This window comes from Nothobranchius furzeri, chromosome 14 (assembly GCF_043380555.1).
Source record: "Nothobranchius furzeri strain GRZ-AD chromosome 14, NfurGRZ-RIMD1, whole genome shotgun sequence".
NCBI lineage: Eukaryota > Metazoa > Chordata > Actinopteri > Cyprinodontiformes > Nothobranchiidae > Nothobranchius > Nothobranchius furzeri.
In genome coordinates, this window is record NC_091754.1 from 57,334,362 (window position 1) to 57,351,578 (window position 17,217).

General features: G+C 39.1%; 18 non-coding genes across 18 annotated transcripts; all 18 read left to right on the plus strand.

The window, feature by feature from the left end:
- Positions 1-5,279: 5,279 nt before the first annotated feature.
- On the plus strand, positions 5,280-5,361 carry trnas-uga (transfer RNA serine (anticodon UGA)). The gene has a single exon. It is a non-coding gene; the product is annotated as a tRNA-Ser (tRNA).
- A 490-nt stretch (positions 5,362-5,851) lies between these two features.
- Positions 5,852-5,933, plus strand: trnas-cga (transfer RNA serine (anticodon CGA)). The gene has a single exon. It is a non-coding gene; the product is annotated as a tRNA-Ser (tRNA).
- A 489-nt stretch (positions 5,934-6,422) lies between these two features.
- trnas-cga (transfer RNA serine (anticodon CGA)) lies at positions 6,423-6,504 on the plus strand. Its single transcript has one exon. It is a non-coding gene; the product is annotated as a tRNA-Ser (tRNA).
- A 490-nt stretch (positions 6,505-6,994) lies between these two features.
- trnas-cga (transfer RNA serine (anticodon CGA)) lies at positions 6,995-7,076 on the plus strand. The gene has a single exon. It is a non-coding gene; the product is annotated as a tRNA-Ser (tRNA).
- Positions 7,077-7,566: 490 nt separating this feature from the next.
- trnas-cga (transfer RNA serine (anticodon CGA)) lies at positions 7,567-7,648 on the plus strand. Its single transcript has one exon. It is a non-coding gene; the product is annotated as a tRNA-Ser (tRNA).
- A 490-nt stretch (positions 7,649-8,138) lies between these two features.
- On the plus strand, positions 8,139-8,220 carry trnas-cga (transfer RNA serine (anticodon CGA)). Its single transcript has one exon. It is a non-coding gene; the product is annotated as a tRNA-Ser (tRNA).
- A 489-nt stretch (positions 8,221-8,709) lies between these two features.
- trnas-cga (transfer RNA serine (anticodon CGA)) lies at positions 8,710-8,791 on the plus strand. Its single transcript has one exon. It is a non-coding gene; the product is annotated as a tRNA-Ser (tRNA).
- A 1,061-nt stretch (positions 8,792-9,852) lies between these two features.
- trnas-cga (transfer RNA serine (anticodon CGA)) lies at positions 9,853-9,934 on the plus strand. The gene has a single exon. It is a non-coding gene; the product is annotated as a tRNA-Ser (tRNA).
- A 490-nt stretch (positions 9,935-10,424) lies between these two features.
- Positions 10,425-10,506, plus strand: trnas-cga (transfer RNA serine (anticodon CGA)). The gene has a single exon. It is a non-coding gene; the product is annotated as a tRNA-Ser (tRNA).
- A 490-nt stretch (positions 10,507-10,996) lies between these two features.
- Positions 10,997-11,078, plus strand: trnas-uga (transfer RNA serine (anticodon UGA)). Its single transcript has one exon. It is a non-coding gene; the product is annotated as a tRNA-Ser (tRNA).
- A 490-nt stretch (positions 11,079-11,568) lies between these two features.
- On the plus strand, positions 11,569-11,650 carry trnas-uga (transfer RNA serine (anticodon UGA)). Its single transcript has one exon. It is a non-coding gene; the product is annotated as a tRNA-Ser (tRNA).
- A 1,633-nt stretch (positions 11,651-13,283) lies between these two features.
- Positions 13,284-13,365, plus strand: trnas-cga (transfer RNA serine (anticodon CGA)). Its single transcript has one exon. It is a non-coding gene; the product is annotated as a tRNA-Ser (tRNA).
- A 489-nt stretch (positions 13,366-13,854) lies between these two features.
- trnas-cga (transfer RNA serine (anticodon CGA)) lies at positions 13,855-13,936 on the plus strand. The gene has a single exon. It is a non-coding gene; the product is annotated as a tRNA-Ser (tRNA).
- A 490-nt stretch (positions 13,937-14,426) lies between these two features.
- On the plus strand, positions 14,427-14,508 carry trnas-cga (transfer RNA serine (anticodon CGA)). Its single transcript has one exon. It is a non-coding gene; the product is annotated as a tRNA-Ser (tRNA).
- Positions 14,509-14,998: 490 nt separating this feature from the next.
- Positions 14,999-15,080, plus strand: trnas-cga (transfer RNA serine (anticodon CGA)). The gene has a single exon. It is a non-coding gene; the product is annotated as a tRNA-Ser (tRNA).
- Positions 15,081-15,570: 490 nt separating this feature from the next.
- trnal-uaa (transfer RNA leucine (anticodon UAA)) lies at positions 15,571-15,652 on the plus strand. The gene has a single exon. It is a non-coding gene; the product is annotated as a tRNA-Ser (tRNA).
- A 489-nt stretch (positions 15,653-16,141) lies between these two features.
- On the plus strand, positions 16,142-16,223 carry trnas-cga (transfer RNA serine (anticodon CGA)). Its single transcript has one exon. It is a non-coding gene; the product is annotated as a tRNA-Ser (tRNA).
- Positions 16,224-16,714: 491 nt separating this feature from the next.
- Positions 16,715-16,796, plus strand: trnas-cga (transfer RNA serine (anticodon CGA)). Its single transcript has one exon. It is a non-coding gene; the product is annotated as a tRNA-Ser (tRNA).
- The last annotated feature ends 421 nt before the right edge of the window (positions 16,797-17,217 follow it).

Genomic DNA, 17,217 nt, shown 5'->3' on the forward strand with positions numbered 1-17,217 from the left:
TCAACTTTAAGAACCATTAACGTTAATGGCTGGATTTTGGGACGCTGAATAATGAAAAAACAGATAAACTAAGTATTATTTCCTGTAACCTGGCTAGAAACTGTACTAGGCTGTTTTGAGTTAAAAACTGGTAGTTATTTTCCCAAAATAAAATAGATAAATAAAAAATGAAAGGAGGGATCTTGCATTTGGGATAGATTGTGCCTAAAGTTTAAAACCTGTGTAGAACCGATTTGACGAGTCAGAAAAATTGTGCATAGGAAATAGTCTAGATTTACCTTTGAGTCAATAAAGTTGACTAAATATTAGAAACCTTCGTTGATTTTGATTTGTAAAAGAGAAAGTTCTGTCCTTTCAACTCAATCAACATATTTAAGGAAAACGTTTGCTGTGCATTGTGGAGGCATGAACTTTACTGGGTGGGCCTGTCACAACCAGCTGCAAAGAATGTTTGGCTCTGACTTCTATACAAAGAGAACCTGGAAGCCCTCACCAAAAACTGTGACTCATAACATCAAGACGGGGAGCACTACAAGATGGACAAAGAGGCAGAAAACTTATTTGCCCTGCTGCTGATGAAACAAAGTACAAAAGGGGGAGCATGTGTGCTAACATGTGAACTTCAATCAATGACGGTGGTCATCCTGGACTTACAAAGAGAGGCTCAAAAGAGACTGTTTCCTATGGTTACACCCAGTAAAAGAGTGCTTGCTGCAGTCAGGTAATGAACAAGGCTTTTTGGCAACAACCAGTTGAATTGATGAAATGTCAGAACTGTGGAAAATTTACTAAACTACTGTAGAACATAGTTAACTGAGAAAGTTAGCCTAAAAAAAAAAAGATAATAATAATATCAATAAATAAATAAATAATAGGATTAGTAACCTGGATTTCAGCCCAACTCACCATTGGACGTCAATATAATCTTTATTGTCCTAGGATTCTCAGCTGCAGCGGACATGCAGTAAAGCCTTATTTTCTTTTCAAAACGGAATACATCAGCGTCATCACTTATTTTCATTGGTTAAGGAAACGGTGTCTATTTATAAGTCTAGGAGAACGCTTTAGGCTTCAACAGTTCTCTCCTTCGAGCAAACATGCGCAAATTTCCGGATAGTTTATAGTAACGTTCCATCCCATTCCATTCATTGCATAAAAATAAACATTAAATGAATAATTTGGCATCCAGCTGACTAAATGATTCATGGAACATCTCATCCGAGACAACAGTGTTGTTTCAGCTCCGTTGAGTTTCCCAACAGATCTAGCCAAACCTAGCTGATCCTATATTTTTCTATCAGCTGTAAGTTCTAACGTAGAAAATAATGTCACAAAAATATTGAATAATTGTACCCCTCATTCGATAAAAATTATGTTCACATTTTTATCTTGTGAAATCTTTAACATAATATTTTTAAATGGCCGTTTTGACGACAATTGGCTAAAAAGTCTTTAAGATTATCATCACAGGATGGCATGATAAATAAGTAAATAACATAAATAAATAAATAGACAAAAATAAGAGAGAAAAAGCAAAATTAATTAAATGAAACGTAATAGTGATAAAACGTTAAATTGATCTAAAATCTGTCATTCAGCGCCACTGGAAAAAGGAAGAGGATAGGGGAGTATTTCTTAGCACAAATCACGTTATTGATTTAGCAATGCAGCTTAATTTCAGATGCTTTAAGGATGATACTAACTTGTGTTATAGATGGAGGAGTAGCACAGAAACACTTCTAGATGAGGAGATAAGGAAAAAAAAACTGCTGATTACCAATACTATGCACAAACAAACCTGTAACTGCAGTTTCGTTATTTATGAATTAACCTTAAGTAGTGAATTAATTCTTAGGATTTCTTGTGCGAGTAGTGTTCCTAAAAAAGAAAGAAAGAAAGAAAGAAAGAAGGTAAGAAAGACAGGTAGTTTAGGTAAGGGACAACCTGAAACTATTTGGTTGAATTGATAGTAAAAGTGGTTGTCCTAATTTTTAATTGGAGAGATCACACCGCAACATGAGTTTAGAACGGCAGTTATGGGAAGTTTTGTTGGATTAATTTGATTACACGCTTTAGGTCTTATTTTTTCTTTCCACTGATTTAGCGTTAGGTTAAGTATTTCACACTTTCGCTTCAGTCTGACATTTGCTTGGTGTGTGAGGGCACAGAGACGTGTATGGACCGTGTGTTTGACTGTGTTTGTCTTGTTTGTTTGTTTATTTATCTATATGGGCATGGCCGAGCCTTGAGAAACATCAACAAAGACATTGGACTATTCTGAGTAAATTAACCAATTCAAATTCAAATTCAGGATCCTGAAACAATTTGGTTATAACCTCTAATTGATGAAGGACATCTTAAGAATTCATTGTACAAGGCTTCCTCTCCAGTGTTGCCGGAACTGTTATAAAACCCATGCATGGTTGTATATTTTAGTTTGATCATTTATACTCATTGAATTATTGTTGTTTGCTTTGTGTTTTAATTTCTTTGTAATTTTTTCCCTGTGACACAGGTGGAGATGCTGGTGGCGAAGTGGATCCCACTCATTTCTTTCTCCCACACACATTCTTACTCTCTCCCTCTCTCTGTGTGTGTATGTGCATGTGTATGTGTTTGTGTGTCTGTGTGTGTCCATGTCGTGATGTCACTGTACCTTTAATTGCGCTTGCTGTTCGTAACTGTATGTGTCTGATGTTGAAGGTATCAGAGGCTAGGGTCAGTAAGAGCTAGGACATTTTTGTGCATAACCTTTAATCCCTAGGCGATCGGTTCGGGGAACTTCTGGTCCGGCCGGAGTGTGAATCTTCCTACCAACTATCTGCCAAGATCAATTGGACTGCACAAGCCGAGAAAGCCTTCATTGGACCAAAACTACACACACGAAGAGGCTTCGTCTTCGGTGCCAGGCGTCTGGGTCCTGCTAAAGGTCACCAAAAGGAAGTGGACGGAACCGAGGTGGACCGGGCCATACAGGATCACGGAGAGGACGTCACACGCTGTCCGGCTGGACGGGAGGAGCCTAACCTGGAAGAGAAGCAGCCGACATCTGCCTGACCAGAAAAAGTACCCAAGGACCAGGACGAGAAGCAGCTGACATCTGCCTAACCAGAAAAAGGATCCAAAAGCCAGGAAGAGAAGTAGCTGACTGCAGTAGCATGCCAAGCTGCCACCACATCCTGCAGGACGAGAATCATGACATCATCACCCCCTGCAGCTGCCTGGAGCCAGTGAAGGGTCCTCAACAGGGGGAAGAAGTAGCCACCCTATGAACATTCTACAAGGGTTCTATTTAACACCCTCATTTATTTTACAAGGGTTATATTTAACACCCTCCATTTATTTTATCAGGGTTCTATTTCACACCCTCATTTACACCCTCTACTCATTTTATATTATTATTCATTTACCTGTTTAGTATTAGATATATGTTTACACTCATTGCATTTCCAAACTCAATTCTGAATGCACATATTGATCACCACTGCCATCTCTCCTCCACCTGCTGACCCAATTATCCAGATGCCCTTGTTACTAGCCAATCCTAAAATCTATTTGGGAGGGGAACCCTCTGATGAAAGTGATGACTCTCATGATGAAGAAGATGTTGTTAGAGTGTGAGAATATTGAGTGATTTCTGTAACAATCCCTTAAACTGTTTATTTCTATGAGTTTTTTGATTGTGTTGTTTTTATTTCTTTTGATCATTGATGTCCTAGGCATGCACACTCTATGCCAACAGGTGTTCGCCCCAAAATTGAGATATGACAAATGGGGGGACATGGGGGAATTTTCCCTATAAACATATGATAATTAGGGTTTTTCGCCCTCATATGGAGTTGCATGCGATCCATACATGTTGTAACATGTTCAGTTGAAAGTATGATCATGTTTTTTGTATTAGTTTACTGCTAGAAAGATGAGTAAATGTAATCTGATTGGTTGTTTGTATTGGTATTTTAAAACTTTGCTTATTGGATTCTTTTTGATGGAATTTGGTGTTATTGTTTTGATTTCTTATATCTTTATTGAACTCTTAAAAGAGTTCAAAAGGGGGATTGAAAATATATGTAACTCTCATATAAGCTCTTTTATTATTCATTCTTACATGCTACTCTTTTCATTATGGGATCATGTTATAATATAAAGGTCTCTCTGTGTTTCTCTCCTGCACAAGCTCTTAAAACAGCTGCAGGAACTCCAAAAGGGAGTGAGACATTGCAGTCTCTTCTTGTACCAGGTTACCAAGGATGTTTCTGCTTATCTTAAGAATTACAAGTTCTTGTGACATGTTAGATCCTGCCTAACAAGGCAATATATATATATATTTACCTTATAAGCTCATTTTATTATCTATGCTATGGAAACTCGCTCAGATACTCAAGGCCTTCACACAAAGATTAATAGCTGTGTATCTTTTCCTGCACCAGGGAAAGGAGTGTGCACATTCCATCTCCACTCAGTGCCTCTCGGTACCAGTGAATGTATCTTCTCCTGTCATGAATATATCAGGATGTTCCTGGTAATCTCAAGGAAACTGTCCGCTAACAAGGCTGTTATTTTCACCTGTCATGATCATTGACGTATGTACATGGCAAACTGCGTATGTAACATTCCTGTAATCTTCAATAAAAATCAGCCGTTTTCAGTAGAACGGCGAGAGTCTGTCCGAAGCATCTGGCAAGAGCAGGTCGCGGGACTTGCTGCAGAGACTCTCCCCCTCATGAGCGGCGAAACAGTGAATGGACTTCTGATCATTTGTCTCCTCGTTCTGTCAACTTAAAAGGTGTTTAACTCCATCTACTCCGTACCCGTGCTTGGTCTAACGGAAGAGAGACCAACAAAGCCAAGACAATTTGCAATCCAAACATGAAGTTCTATCATCTCAAAGGAACACTGCAGAATCCTTGAAATCACGTTAACCGTAACAGTCGCTTGCTTACGCATGTGGAATACATGTATACACTCAACGGTGCTTTGAAAAGTCTAAATAAATTATGTTTAGTGACACATCGCACCATCATTTTTCAATATCATTGCCCTCTGTATGTTTAGTATATCTTAAAAAATCTTAAGGATTCTCTTGCTCCATACTGACCTGACTATAAGTAGTCAGAAAAACCAAACTGCTGTTCAAAATGATGCTGACATTGTTGACGATGTCATGGACAGGGCCATGAACAAAATGGGTGGTTGAATGGATTTAACAGTTTTAATCCGCAAGCAGCTGGAAACTCATCCAAGTACCTGAGTTGTCCCTTCAAATTTGTGAGCAAATTGTCACGGTGGCCGAGAGGTTAAGGTGTTGGACTCGAAATCTAATGGGGTATCCCTGCACAAGTTCGAATCCTGTTCGTGACGTCTGATTAGTTGGGTTCTTTTTTCAGTAATGGTAGTATAGTTCTTTCTGTTAAGAAGCCAAGACAATTTGCAATCCAAACATGAAGTTCTATCATCTCAAAGGAACACTGCAGAATCCTTGAAATCATGTTAACCGTAACAGTCACTTGCTTACGCAAGTGGAATACATGTATACACTCAACGGTGCTTTGAAAAATCAAAATAAATTACGTTTAGTGACACATCGCACCATCATTTTTCAATATTATTGCCCTCTGTATGTTTAGTATATCTTGAAAAATCTTCAGGATTCTCTTGCTCCATACTGACCTGACTATAAGTAGTCAGAAAAACCAAACTGCTGTTCAAAATGACGCTGACATTGTTGACGATGTCATGGACAGGGCCATGAACAAAATGGGTGGTTGAATGGATTCAACAGTTTTAATCCGCAAGCAGCTGGAAACCAACCCAAGTACCTGAGTTGTCCCTTCAAATTTGGCAGTGTATTGTCACGGTGGCTGAGAGGTTAAGGCGTTGGACTCGAAATCTAATGGGGTTTCCCTGCACAGGTTCGAATCCTGTTCGTGACGTCTGAATAGGTGGTTTCTTATTTCAGCAATGGTTGTATAGTTCTTTCTGCTAAGAAGGCCGGACAAATTGCAATCCAAACATGAAGTTCTATCATCTCAAAGGAACATTGCAAAATCCTTGAAATTACGTTAACCGCAATAGTTCCTGGCTCAGGCAAGTGGAACACATAAATACACTCAGTGGTGCTTTGAAAAATCTCAATAAATATGTTTGGTGACAAATTGTACCGTCATTTTTCATTATCATTTTCCTCTGTATGTTTAGTATCTCTTGAAAAATCTTCAAGATTCTCTTGCTCCGTACTGACCTGACTATGAGTAGTCAGAAAATCCAAACTGCTGTTCAAAATGATGCTGACATTGTTGACGATGTCATGGACAGGGCCATGAACAAAATGGGTGGTTGAATGGATTCAACAGTTTTAATCCGCAAGCAGCTGGAAACTAATCCAAGTACCTGAGTTGTCCCTTCAAATTTGTGAGTGTATTGTCACGGTGGCCGAGAGGTTAAGGCGTTGGACTTGAAATCCAATGGGGTTTCCCTGCACAGGTTCGAATCCTGTTCGTGGCGTCTGATTAGTTGGTTTCTTATTTCAGTAATGGTAATATAGTTCTTTCTGTTAAGAAGCCAAGACAATTTGCAATCCAAACATGAAGTTCTACCATCTCAAAGGAACACTGCAGAATCCTTGAAATCATGTTAACCATAACAGTCACTTGCTTACACAAGTGGAATACATGTATACACTCAACGGTGCTTTGAAAAATCAAAATAAATTATGTTTAGTGACACATCGCACCATCATTTTTCAATATCATTGCCCTCTGTATGTTTAGTATATCTTGAAAAATCTTCAGGATTCTCTTGCTCCATACTGACCTGACTATAAGTAGTCAGAAAAACCAAACTGCTGTTCAAAATGACGCTGACATTGTTGACGATGTCATGGACAGGGCCATGAACAAAATGGGTGGTTGAATGGATTCAACAGTTTTAATCCGCAAGCAGCTGGAAACTAATCCAAGTACCTGAGTTGTCCCTTCAAATTTGGGAGTGTATTGTCACGGTGGCCGAGAGGTTAAGGCATTGGACTCGAAATCTAATGGGGATTCCCTGCACAGGTTCGAATCCTGTTCGTGACCTCCGATCAGGTGGTTTCTTATTTAAGTAATGGTAATATAGTTCTTTCTGTTAAGAAGCCAAGACAATTTGCAATCCAAACATGAAGTTCTATCATCTCAAAGGAACACTGCAGAATCCTTGAAATCATGTTAACCGTAACAGTCACTTGCTTACGCAAGTGGAATACATGTATACACTCAACGGTGCTTTGAAAAATCAAAATAAATTATGTTTAGTGACACATCGCACCATCATTTTTCAATATTATTGCCCTCTGTATGTTTAGTATATCTTGAAAAATCTTCAGGATTCTCTTGCTCCATACTGACCTGACTATAAGTAGTCAGAAAAACCAAACTGCTGTTCAAAATGATGCTGACATTGTTGACGATGTCATGGACAGGGCCATGAACAAAATGGGTGGTTGAATGGATTTAACAGTTTTAATCCGCAAGCAGCTGGAAACTAATCCAAGTACCTGAGTTGTCCCTTCAAATTTATGAGTGTATTGTCACAGTGGCCGAGAGGTTAAGGCGTTGGACTCGAAATCCAATGGGGTCTCCCTCCACAGGTTCGAATCCTGTTCGTGACGTCTGACTAGTTGGTTTCTTATTTCAGTAATGGTAGTATAGTTCTTTCTGTTAAGAAGGCAGGACAATTTGCAATCCAAACATGAAGTTCTATTATCTCAAAGGAACACTGCAGAATCCTTGAAATTATGTTAACCATAACAGTCACTTGCTTACGCAAGTGGAATACATGTATACACTCAACGGTGCTTTGAAAAATCAAAATAAATTATGTTTAGTGACACATCGCACCATCATTTTTCAATATTATTGCCCTCTGTATGTTTAGTATATCTTGAAAAATCTTCAGGATTCTCTTGCTCCATACTGACCTGACTATAAGTAGTCAGAAAAACCAAACTGCTGTTCAAAATGTCGCTGACATTGTTGACGATGTCATGGACAGGGCCATGAACAAAATGGGTGGTTGAATGGATTTAACAGTTTTAATCTGCAAGCAGCTGGAAACTCATCCAAGTACCCGAGTGTTCCCTTCAGATTTGGGAGTGTATTGTCACGGTGGCCGAGAGGTTAAGGCGTTGGACTCGAAATCCAATGGGGTTTCCCTGCACAGGTTCGAATCCTGTTCGTGACGTCTGATTAGTTGCTTTCTTATTTCAGTAATGTTAGTATAGTTCTTTCTGTTAAGAAGGCAGGACAATTTGCAATCCAAACATGAAGTTCTATCATCTCAAAGGAACATTGCAAAATCCTTGAAATTACGTTAACCGCAATAGTTCCTTGCTCAGGCAAGTGGAATACATAAATACACTCAGTGGTGCTTTGAAAAATCTCAATAAATATGTTTGGTGACACATTGTACCGTCATTTTTCATTATCATTTTCCTTTGTATGTTTAGTATCTCTTGAAAAATCTTCAGGATTATCTTGCTCCATACTGACTGGACTATAAGTAGTCAGAAAAACCAAACTGCTGTTCAAAATGACGCTGAAATTGTTGACGATGTCATGGACGGGGCCATGTACAAAATGGTTGGTTGAATGGATTCAACAGTTTTAATCCGCAAGCAGCTGGAAACTAATCCAAGTACCTGAGTTGTCCCTTCAAATTTGTGAGTGTATTGTCACGGTGGCCGAGAGGTTAAGGTGTTGGACTTGAAATCCAATGGGGTTTCCCTGCATAGGTTCGAATCCTGTTCGTGACGTCTGATTAGTTGGTTTCTTATTCCAGTAATGGTAATATAGTTCTTTCTGTTAAGAAGCCAAGACAATTTGCAATCCAAACATGAAGATCTATCATCTCAAAGGAACACTGCAGAATCCTTGAAATCATGTTAACCGTAACAGTCACTTGCTTACGCAAGTGGAATACATGTATACATTCAACGGTGCTTTGAAAAATCAGAATAAATTTTGTTTAGTGACACATCGCACCATCATTTTTCAATATCATTGCCATCTGTATGTTTAGTATATCTTGAAAAATCTTTAGGATTCTCTTGCTCCATACTGACCTGACGATAAAGTAGTCAGAAAAACCAAACTGCTGTTCAAAATGATGCTGACATTGTTGACGATGTCATGGACGGGGCCATGAACAAAATGGGTGGTTGAATGGATTCAACAGTTTTAATCCGCAAGCAGCTGGAAACTAATCCAAGTACCTGAGTTGTCCCTTCAAATTTGTAAGTGTATTGTCACGGTGGCCGAGAGGTTAAGGCGTTGGACTCGAAATGCAATGGGGTCTCTGCACAGGTTCGAATTCTGTTTGTGACGTCTGATTAGGTGGTTTCTTATTTCAGTAATGGTAGTATAGTTCTTTCTGTTAAGAAGGCAGGACAATTTGCAATCGAAACATGAAGTTCTATCATCTCAAAGGAACGTTGCAAAATCCTTGAAATTGCGTTAACAGCAATAGTTCCTTGCTCAGGCAAGTGGAATACATAAATACACTCAATGGTGCTTTGAAAAATCTCAATTAAATATGTTTGGTGACAAATTGTACCGTCATTTTTTATTATCATTTTCCTCTGTATGTTTAGTATCTCTTGAAAAAACTTCAAGATTCTCTTGCTCCATACTGACCTGACTATGAGTAGTCAGAAAAACCAAACTGCTGTTCAAAATGATGCTGACATTGTTGACGATGTCATGGACAGGGCCATGAATAAAATGGGTGGTTAAATGGATTTAACAGTTTTAATCCGCAAGCAGCTGGAAACTCCTCCAAGTACCCGAGTGTTCCCTTCAAATTTGTGAGTGTATTGTCACGGTGGCCGAGAGGTTAAGGCGTTGGACTCGAAATCCAATGGGGATTCCCTCCACAGGTTCGAATCCTGTTCGTGACGTCTGATTTGTTGGTTTCTTATTTCAGTAATGGTAATATAGTTCTTTCTGTTAAGAAGCCAAGACAATTTGCAATCCAAACATGAAGTTCTATCATCTCAAAGGAACACTGCAGAATCCTTGAAATCATGTTAACCATAACAGTCACTTGCTTACGCAAGTGGAATACATGTATACACTCAACGGTGCTTTGAAAAATCAAAATAAATTATGTTTAGTGACACATCGCACCATCATTTTTCAATATCATTGCCCTCTGTATGTTTAGTATATCTTGAAAAATCTTCAGGATTCTCTTGCTCCATACTGACCTGACTATAAGTAGTCAGAAAAACCAAACTGCTGTTCAAAATGACGCTGACATTGTTGACGATGTCATGGACAGGGCCATGAACAAAATGGGTGGTTGAATGGATTCAACAGTTTTAATCCGCAAGCAGCTGGAAACTAATCCAAGTACCTGAGTTGTCCCTTCAAATTTGGGAGTGTATTGTCACGGTGGCCGAGAGGTTAAAGCGTTGGACTCGAAATCCAATGGGGTTTCCCTGCACAGGTTAGAATCCTGTTCGTGACGTCTGAATAGGTGGTTTCTTATTTCAGTAATGGTAATATAGTTCTTTCTGTTAAGAAGCCCAGACAATTTGCAATCCAAACATGAAGATCTATCATCTCAAAGGAACACTGCAAAATCCTTTAAATTGCGTTAACAGCAATAGTTCCTTGCTCAGGCAAGTGGAATACATAAATACACTCAATGGTGCTTTGAAAAATCTCAATTAAATATGTTTGGTGACAAATTGTACCGTCATTTTTTATTATCATTTTCCTCTGTATGTTTAGTATCTCTTGAAAAAACTTCAAGATTCTCTTGCTCCATACTGACCTGACTATGAGTAGTCAGAAAAACCAAACTGCTGTTCAAAATGATGCTGACATTGTTGACGATGTCATGGACAGGGCCATGAACAAAATGGGTGGTTAAATGGATTTAACAGTTTTAATCCGCAAGAAGCTGGAAACTCATCCAAGTACCCGAGTGTTCCCTTCAAATTTGTGAGTGTATTGTCACGGTGGCCGAGAGGTTAAGGCGTTGGACTCGAAATCCAGTGGGGTTTCCCTGCACAGTTTCGAATCCTGTTCGTGACGTCTGATTAGTTGGTTTCTTATTTCAGTAATGGTAATATAGTTCTTTCTGTTAAGAAGCCAAGACAATTTGCAATCCAAACATGAAGTTCTATCATCTCAAAGGAACACTGCAGAATCCTTGAAATCATGTTAACCATAACAGTCACTTGCTTACGCAAGTGGAATACATGTATACACTCAACGGTGCTTTGAAAAATCAAAATAAATTATGTTTAGTGACACATCGCACCATCATTTTTCAATATCATTGCCCTCTGTATGTTTAGTATATCTTGAAAAATCTTCAGGATTCTCTTGCTCCATACTGACCTGACTATAAATAGTCAGAAAAACCAAACTGCTGTTCAAAATGACGCTGACATTGTTGACGATGTCATGGACAGGGCCATGAACAAAATGGGTGGTTGAATGGATTCAACAGTTTTAATCCGCAAGCAGCTGGAAACTAATCCAAGTACCTGAGTTGTCCCTTCACATTTGGGAGTGTATTGTCACGGTGGCCGAGAGGTTAAGGCGTTGGACTCGAAATCTAATGGGGTTTCCCTGCACAGGTTCGAATCCTGTTCGTGACGTCTGAATAGGTGGTTTCTTATTTCAGCAGTGGTACTATAGTTCTTTCTGTTAAGAAGGCCGGACAAATTGCAATCCAAACATGAAGTTCTATCATCTCAAAGGAACATTGCAAAATCCTTGAAATTTTGTTAACCGCAATAGTTCCTGGCTCAGGCAAGTGGAATACATAAATACACTCAGTGGTGCTTTGAAAAATCTCAATAAATATGTTTGGTGACAAATTGTACCGTCATTTTTCATTATCATTTTCCTCTGTATGTTTAGTATCTCTTGAAAAATCTTCAAGATTCTCTTGCTCCATACTGACCTGACTATGAGTAGTCAGAAAAACCAAACTGCTGTTCAAAATGATGCTGACATTGTTGACGATGTCATGGACAGGGCCATGAACAAAATGGGTGGTTGAATGGATTTAACAGTTTTAATCCACAAGCAGCTGGAAACTAATCCAAGTACCTGAGTCGTCCCTTCAAACTTGTGAGTGTATTGTCACGGTGACCGAGAGGTTAAGGCCTAGGACTCGAAATTCAATGGGGTTTCCCTGCACACGTTCGAATCCTGTTCGTGAAGTCCGATCAGGTGGTTTCTTATTTCAGTAATGGTAATATAGTTCTTTCTGTTAAGAAGCCAAGACAATTTGCAATCCAAACATGAATTTCTATCATCTCAAAGGAACACTGCAGAATCCTTGAAATCACGTTAACCGTAACAGTCGCTTGCTTACGCATGTGGAATACATGTATACACTCAACGGTGCTTTGAAAAGTCTAAATAAATTATGTTTAGTGACACATCGCACCATCATTTTTCAATATCATTGCCCTTTGTATGTTTAGTATATCTCAAAAAATCTTAAGGATTCTCTTGCTCCATACTGACCTGACTATAAGTAGTCAGAAAAACCAAACTGCTGTTCAAAATGATGCTGACATTGTTGACGATGTCATGGACAGGGCCATGAACAAAATGGGTGGTTGAATGGATTTAACAGTTTTAATCCGCAAGCAGCTGGAAACTAATCCAAGTACCTGAGTTGTCCCTTCAAATTTGTGAGCAAATTGTCACGGTGGCCGAGAGGTTAAGGTGTTGCACTCGAAATCTAATGGGGTATCCCTGCACAAGTTCGAATCCTGTTCGTGACGTCTGATTAGTTGGGTTCTTTTTTCAGTAATGGTAGTATAGTTCTTTCTGTTAAGAAGCCAAGACAATTTGCAATCCAAACATGAAGTTCTATCATCTCAAAGGAACACTGCAGAATCCTTGAAATCATGTTAACCGTAACAGTCACTTGCTTACGCAAGTGGAATACATGTATACACTCAACGGTGCTTTGAAAAATCAAAATAAATTACGTTTAGTGACACATCGCACCATCATTTTTCAATATTATTGCCCTCTGTATGTTTAGTATATCTTGAAAAATCTTCAGGATTCTCTTGCTCCATACTGACCTGACTATAAGTAGTCAGAAAAACCAAACTGCTGTTCAAAATGACGCTGACATTGTTGACGATGTCATGGACAGGGCCATGAACAAAATGGGTGGTTGAATGGATTCAACAGTTTTAATCCGCAAGCAGCTGGAAACCAACCCAAGTACCTGAGTTGTCCCTTCAAATTTGGCAGTGTATTGTCACGGTGGCTGAGAGGTTAAGGCGTTGGACTCGAAATCTAATGGGGTTTCCCTGCACAGGTTCGAATCCTGTTCGTGACGTCTGAATAGGTGGTTTCTTATTTCAGCAATGGTTGTATAGTTCTTTCTGCTAAGAAGGCCGGACAAATTGCAATCCAAACATGAAGTTCTATCATCTCAAAGGAACATTGCAAAATCCTTGAAATTACGTTAACCGCAATAGTTCCTGGCTCAGGCAAGTGGAACACATAAATACACTCAGTGGTGCTTTGAAAAATCTCAATAAATATGTTTGGTGACAAATTGTACCGTCATTTTTCATTATCATTTTCCTCTGTATGTTTAGTATCTCTTGAAAAATCTTCAAGATTCTCTTGCTCCGTACTGACCTGACTATGAGTAGTCAGAAAATCCAAACTGCTGTTCAAAATGATGCTGACATTGTTGACGATGTCATGGACAGGGCCATGAACAAAATGGGTGGTTGAATGGATTCAACAGTTTTAATCCGCAAGCAGCTGGAAACTAATCCAAGTACCTGAGTTGTCCCTTCAAATTTGTGAGTGTATTGTCACGGTGGCCGAGAGGTTAAGACGTTGGACTTGAAATCCAATGGGGTTTCCCTGCACAGGTTCGAATCCTGTTCGTGGCGTCTGATTAGTTGGTTTCTTATTTCAGTAATGGTAATATAGTTCTTTCTGTTAAGAAGCCAAGACAATTTGCAATCCAAACATGAAGTTCTACCATCTCAAAGGAACACTGCAGAATCCTTGAAATCATGTTAACCATAACAGTCACTTGCTTACACAAGTGGAATACATGTATACACTCAACGGTGCTTTGAAAAATCAAAATAAATTATGTTTAGTGACACATCGCACCATCATTTTTCAATATCATTGCCCTCTGTATGTTTAGTATATCTTGAAAAATCTTCAGGATTCTCTTGCTCCATACTGACCTGACTATAAGTAGTCAGAAAAACCAAACTGCTGTTCAAAATGACGCTGACATTGTTGACGATGTCATGGACAGGGCCATGAACAAAATGGGTGGTTGAATGGATTCAACAGTTTTAATCCGCAAGCAGCTGGAAACTAATCCAAGTACCTGAGTTGTCCCTTCAAATTTGGGAGTGTATTGTCACGGTGGCCGAGAGGTTAAGGCATTGGACTCGAAATCTAATGGGGATTCCCTGCACAGGTTCGAATCCTGTTCGTGACCTCCGATCAGGTGGTTTCTTATTTAAGTAATGGTAATATAGTTCTTTCTGTTAAGAAGCCAAGACAATTTGCAATCCAAACATGAAGTTCTATCATCTCAAAGGAACACTGCAGAATCCTTGAAATCATGTTAACCGTAACAGTCACTTGCTTACGCAAGTGGAATACATGTATACACTCAACGGTGCTTTGAAAAATCAAAATAAATTATGTTTAGTGACACATCGCACCATCATTTTTCAATATTATTGCCCTCTGTATGTTTAGTATATCTTGAAAAATCTTCAGGATTCTCTTGCTCCATACTGACCTGACTATAAGTAGTCAGAAAAACCAAACTGCTGTTCAAAATGATGCTGACATTGTTGACGATGTCATGGACAGGGCCATGAACAAAATGGGTGGTTGAATGGATTTAACAGTTTTAATCCGCAAGCAGCTGGAAACTAATCCAAGTACCTGAGTTGTCCCTTCAAATTTATGAGTGTATTGTCACGGTGGCCGAGAGGTTAAGGCGTTGGACTCGAAATCCAGTGGGGTCTCCCTCCACAGGTTCGAATCCTGTTCGTGACGTCTGACTAGTTGGTTTCTTATTTCAGTAATGGTAGTATAGTTCTTTCTGTTAAGAAGGCAGGACAATTTGCAATCCAAACATGAAGTTCTATTATCTCAAAGGAACACTGCAGAATCCTTGAAATTATGTTAACCATAACAGTCACTTGCTTACGCAAGTGGAATACATGTATACACTCAACGGTGCTTTGAAAAATCAAAATAAATTATGTTTAGTGACACATCGCACCATCATTTTTCAATATTATTGCCATCTGTATGTTTAGTATATCTTGAAAAATCTTCAGGATTCTCTTGCTCCATACTGACCTGACTATAAGTAGTCAGAAAAACCAAACTGCTGTTCAAAATGTCGCTGACATTGTTGACGATGTCATGGACAGGGCCATGAACAAAATGGGTGGTTGAATGGATTTAACAGTTTTAATCTGCAAGCAGCTGGAAACTCATCCAAGTACCCGAGTGTTCCCTTCAGATTTGGGAGTGTATTGTCACGGTGGCCGAGAGGTTAAGGCGTTGGACTCGAAATCCAATGGGGTTTCCCTGCACAGGTTCGAATCCTGTTCGTGACGTCTGATTAGTTGCTTTCTTATTTCAGTAATGTTAGTATAGTTCTTTCTGTTAAGAAGGCAGGACAATTTGCAATCCAAACATGAAGTTCTATCATCTCAAAGGAACATTGCAAAATCCTTGAAATTACGTTAACCGCAATAGTTCCTTGCTCAGGCAAGTGGAATACATAAATACACTCAGTGGTGCTTTGAAAAATCTCAATAAATATGTTTGGTGACACATTGTACCGTCATTTTTCATTATCATTTTCCTTTGTATGTTTAGTATCTCTTGAAAAATCTTCAGGATTATCTTGCTCCATACTGACTGGACTATAAGTAGTCAGAAAAACCAAACTGCTGTTCAAAATGACGCTGAAATTGTTGACGATGTCATGGACGGGGCCATGTACAAAATGGTTGGTTGAATGGATTCAACAGTTTTAATCCGCAAGCAGCTGGAAACTAATCCAAGTACCTGAGTTGTCCCTTCAAATTTGTGAGTGTATTGTCACGGTGGCCGAGAGGTTAAGGTGTTGGACTTGAAATCCAATGGGGTTTCCCTGCATAGGTTCGAATCCTGTTCGTGACGTCTGATTAGTTGGTTTCTTATTCCAGTAATGGTAATATAGTTCTTTCTGTTAAGAAGCCAAGACAATTTGCAATCCAAACATGAAGATCTATCATCTCAAAGGAACACTGCAGAATCCTTGAAATCATGTTAACCGTAACAGTCACTTGCTTACGCAAGTGGAATACATGTATACATTCAACGGTGCTTTGAAAAATCAGAATAAATTTTGTTTAGTGACACATCGCACCATCATTTTTCAATATCATTGCCCTCTGTATGTTTAGTATATCTTGAAAAATCTTTAGGATTCTCTTGCTCCATACTGACCTGACGATAAAGTAGTCAGAAAAACCAAACTGCTGTTCAAAATGTCGCTGACATTGTTGACGATGTCATGGACAGGGCCATGAACAAAATGGGTGGTTGAATGGATTTAACAGTTTTAATCTGCAAGCAGCTGGAAACTCATCCAAGTACCCGAGTGTTCCCTTCAGATTTGGGAGTGTATTGTCACGGTGGCCGAGAGGTTAAGGCGTTGGACTCGAAATCCAATGGGGTTTCCCTGCACAGGTTCGAATCCTGTTCGTGACGTCTGATTAGTTGCTTTCTTATTTCAGTAATGTTAGTATAGTTCTTTCTGTTAAGAAGGCAGGACAATTTGCAATCCAAACATGAAGTTCTATCATCTCAAAGGAACATTGCAAAATCCTTGAAATTACGTTAACCGCAATAGTTCCTTGCTCAGGCAAGTGGAATACATAAATACACTCAGTGGTGCTTTGAAAAATCTCAATAAATATGTTTGGTGACACATTGTACCGTCATTTTTCATTATCATTTTCCTTTGTATGTTTAGTATCTCTTGAAAAATCTTCAGGATTATCTTGCTCCATACTGACTGGACTATAAGTAGTCAGAAAAACCAAACTGCTGTTCAAAATGACGCTGAAATTGTTGACGATGTCATGGACGGGGCCATGTACAAAATGGTTGGTTGAATGGATTCAACAGT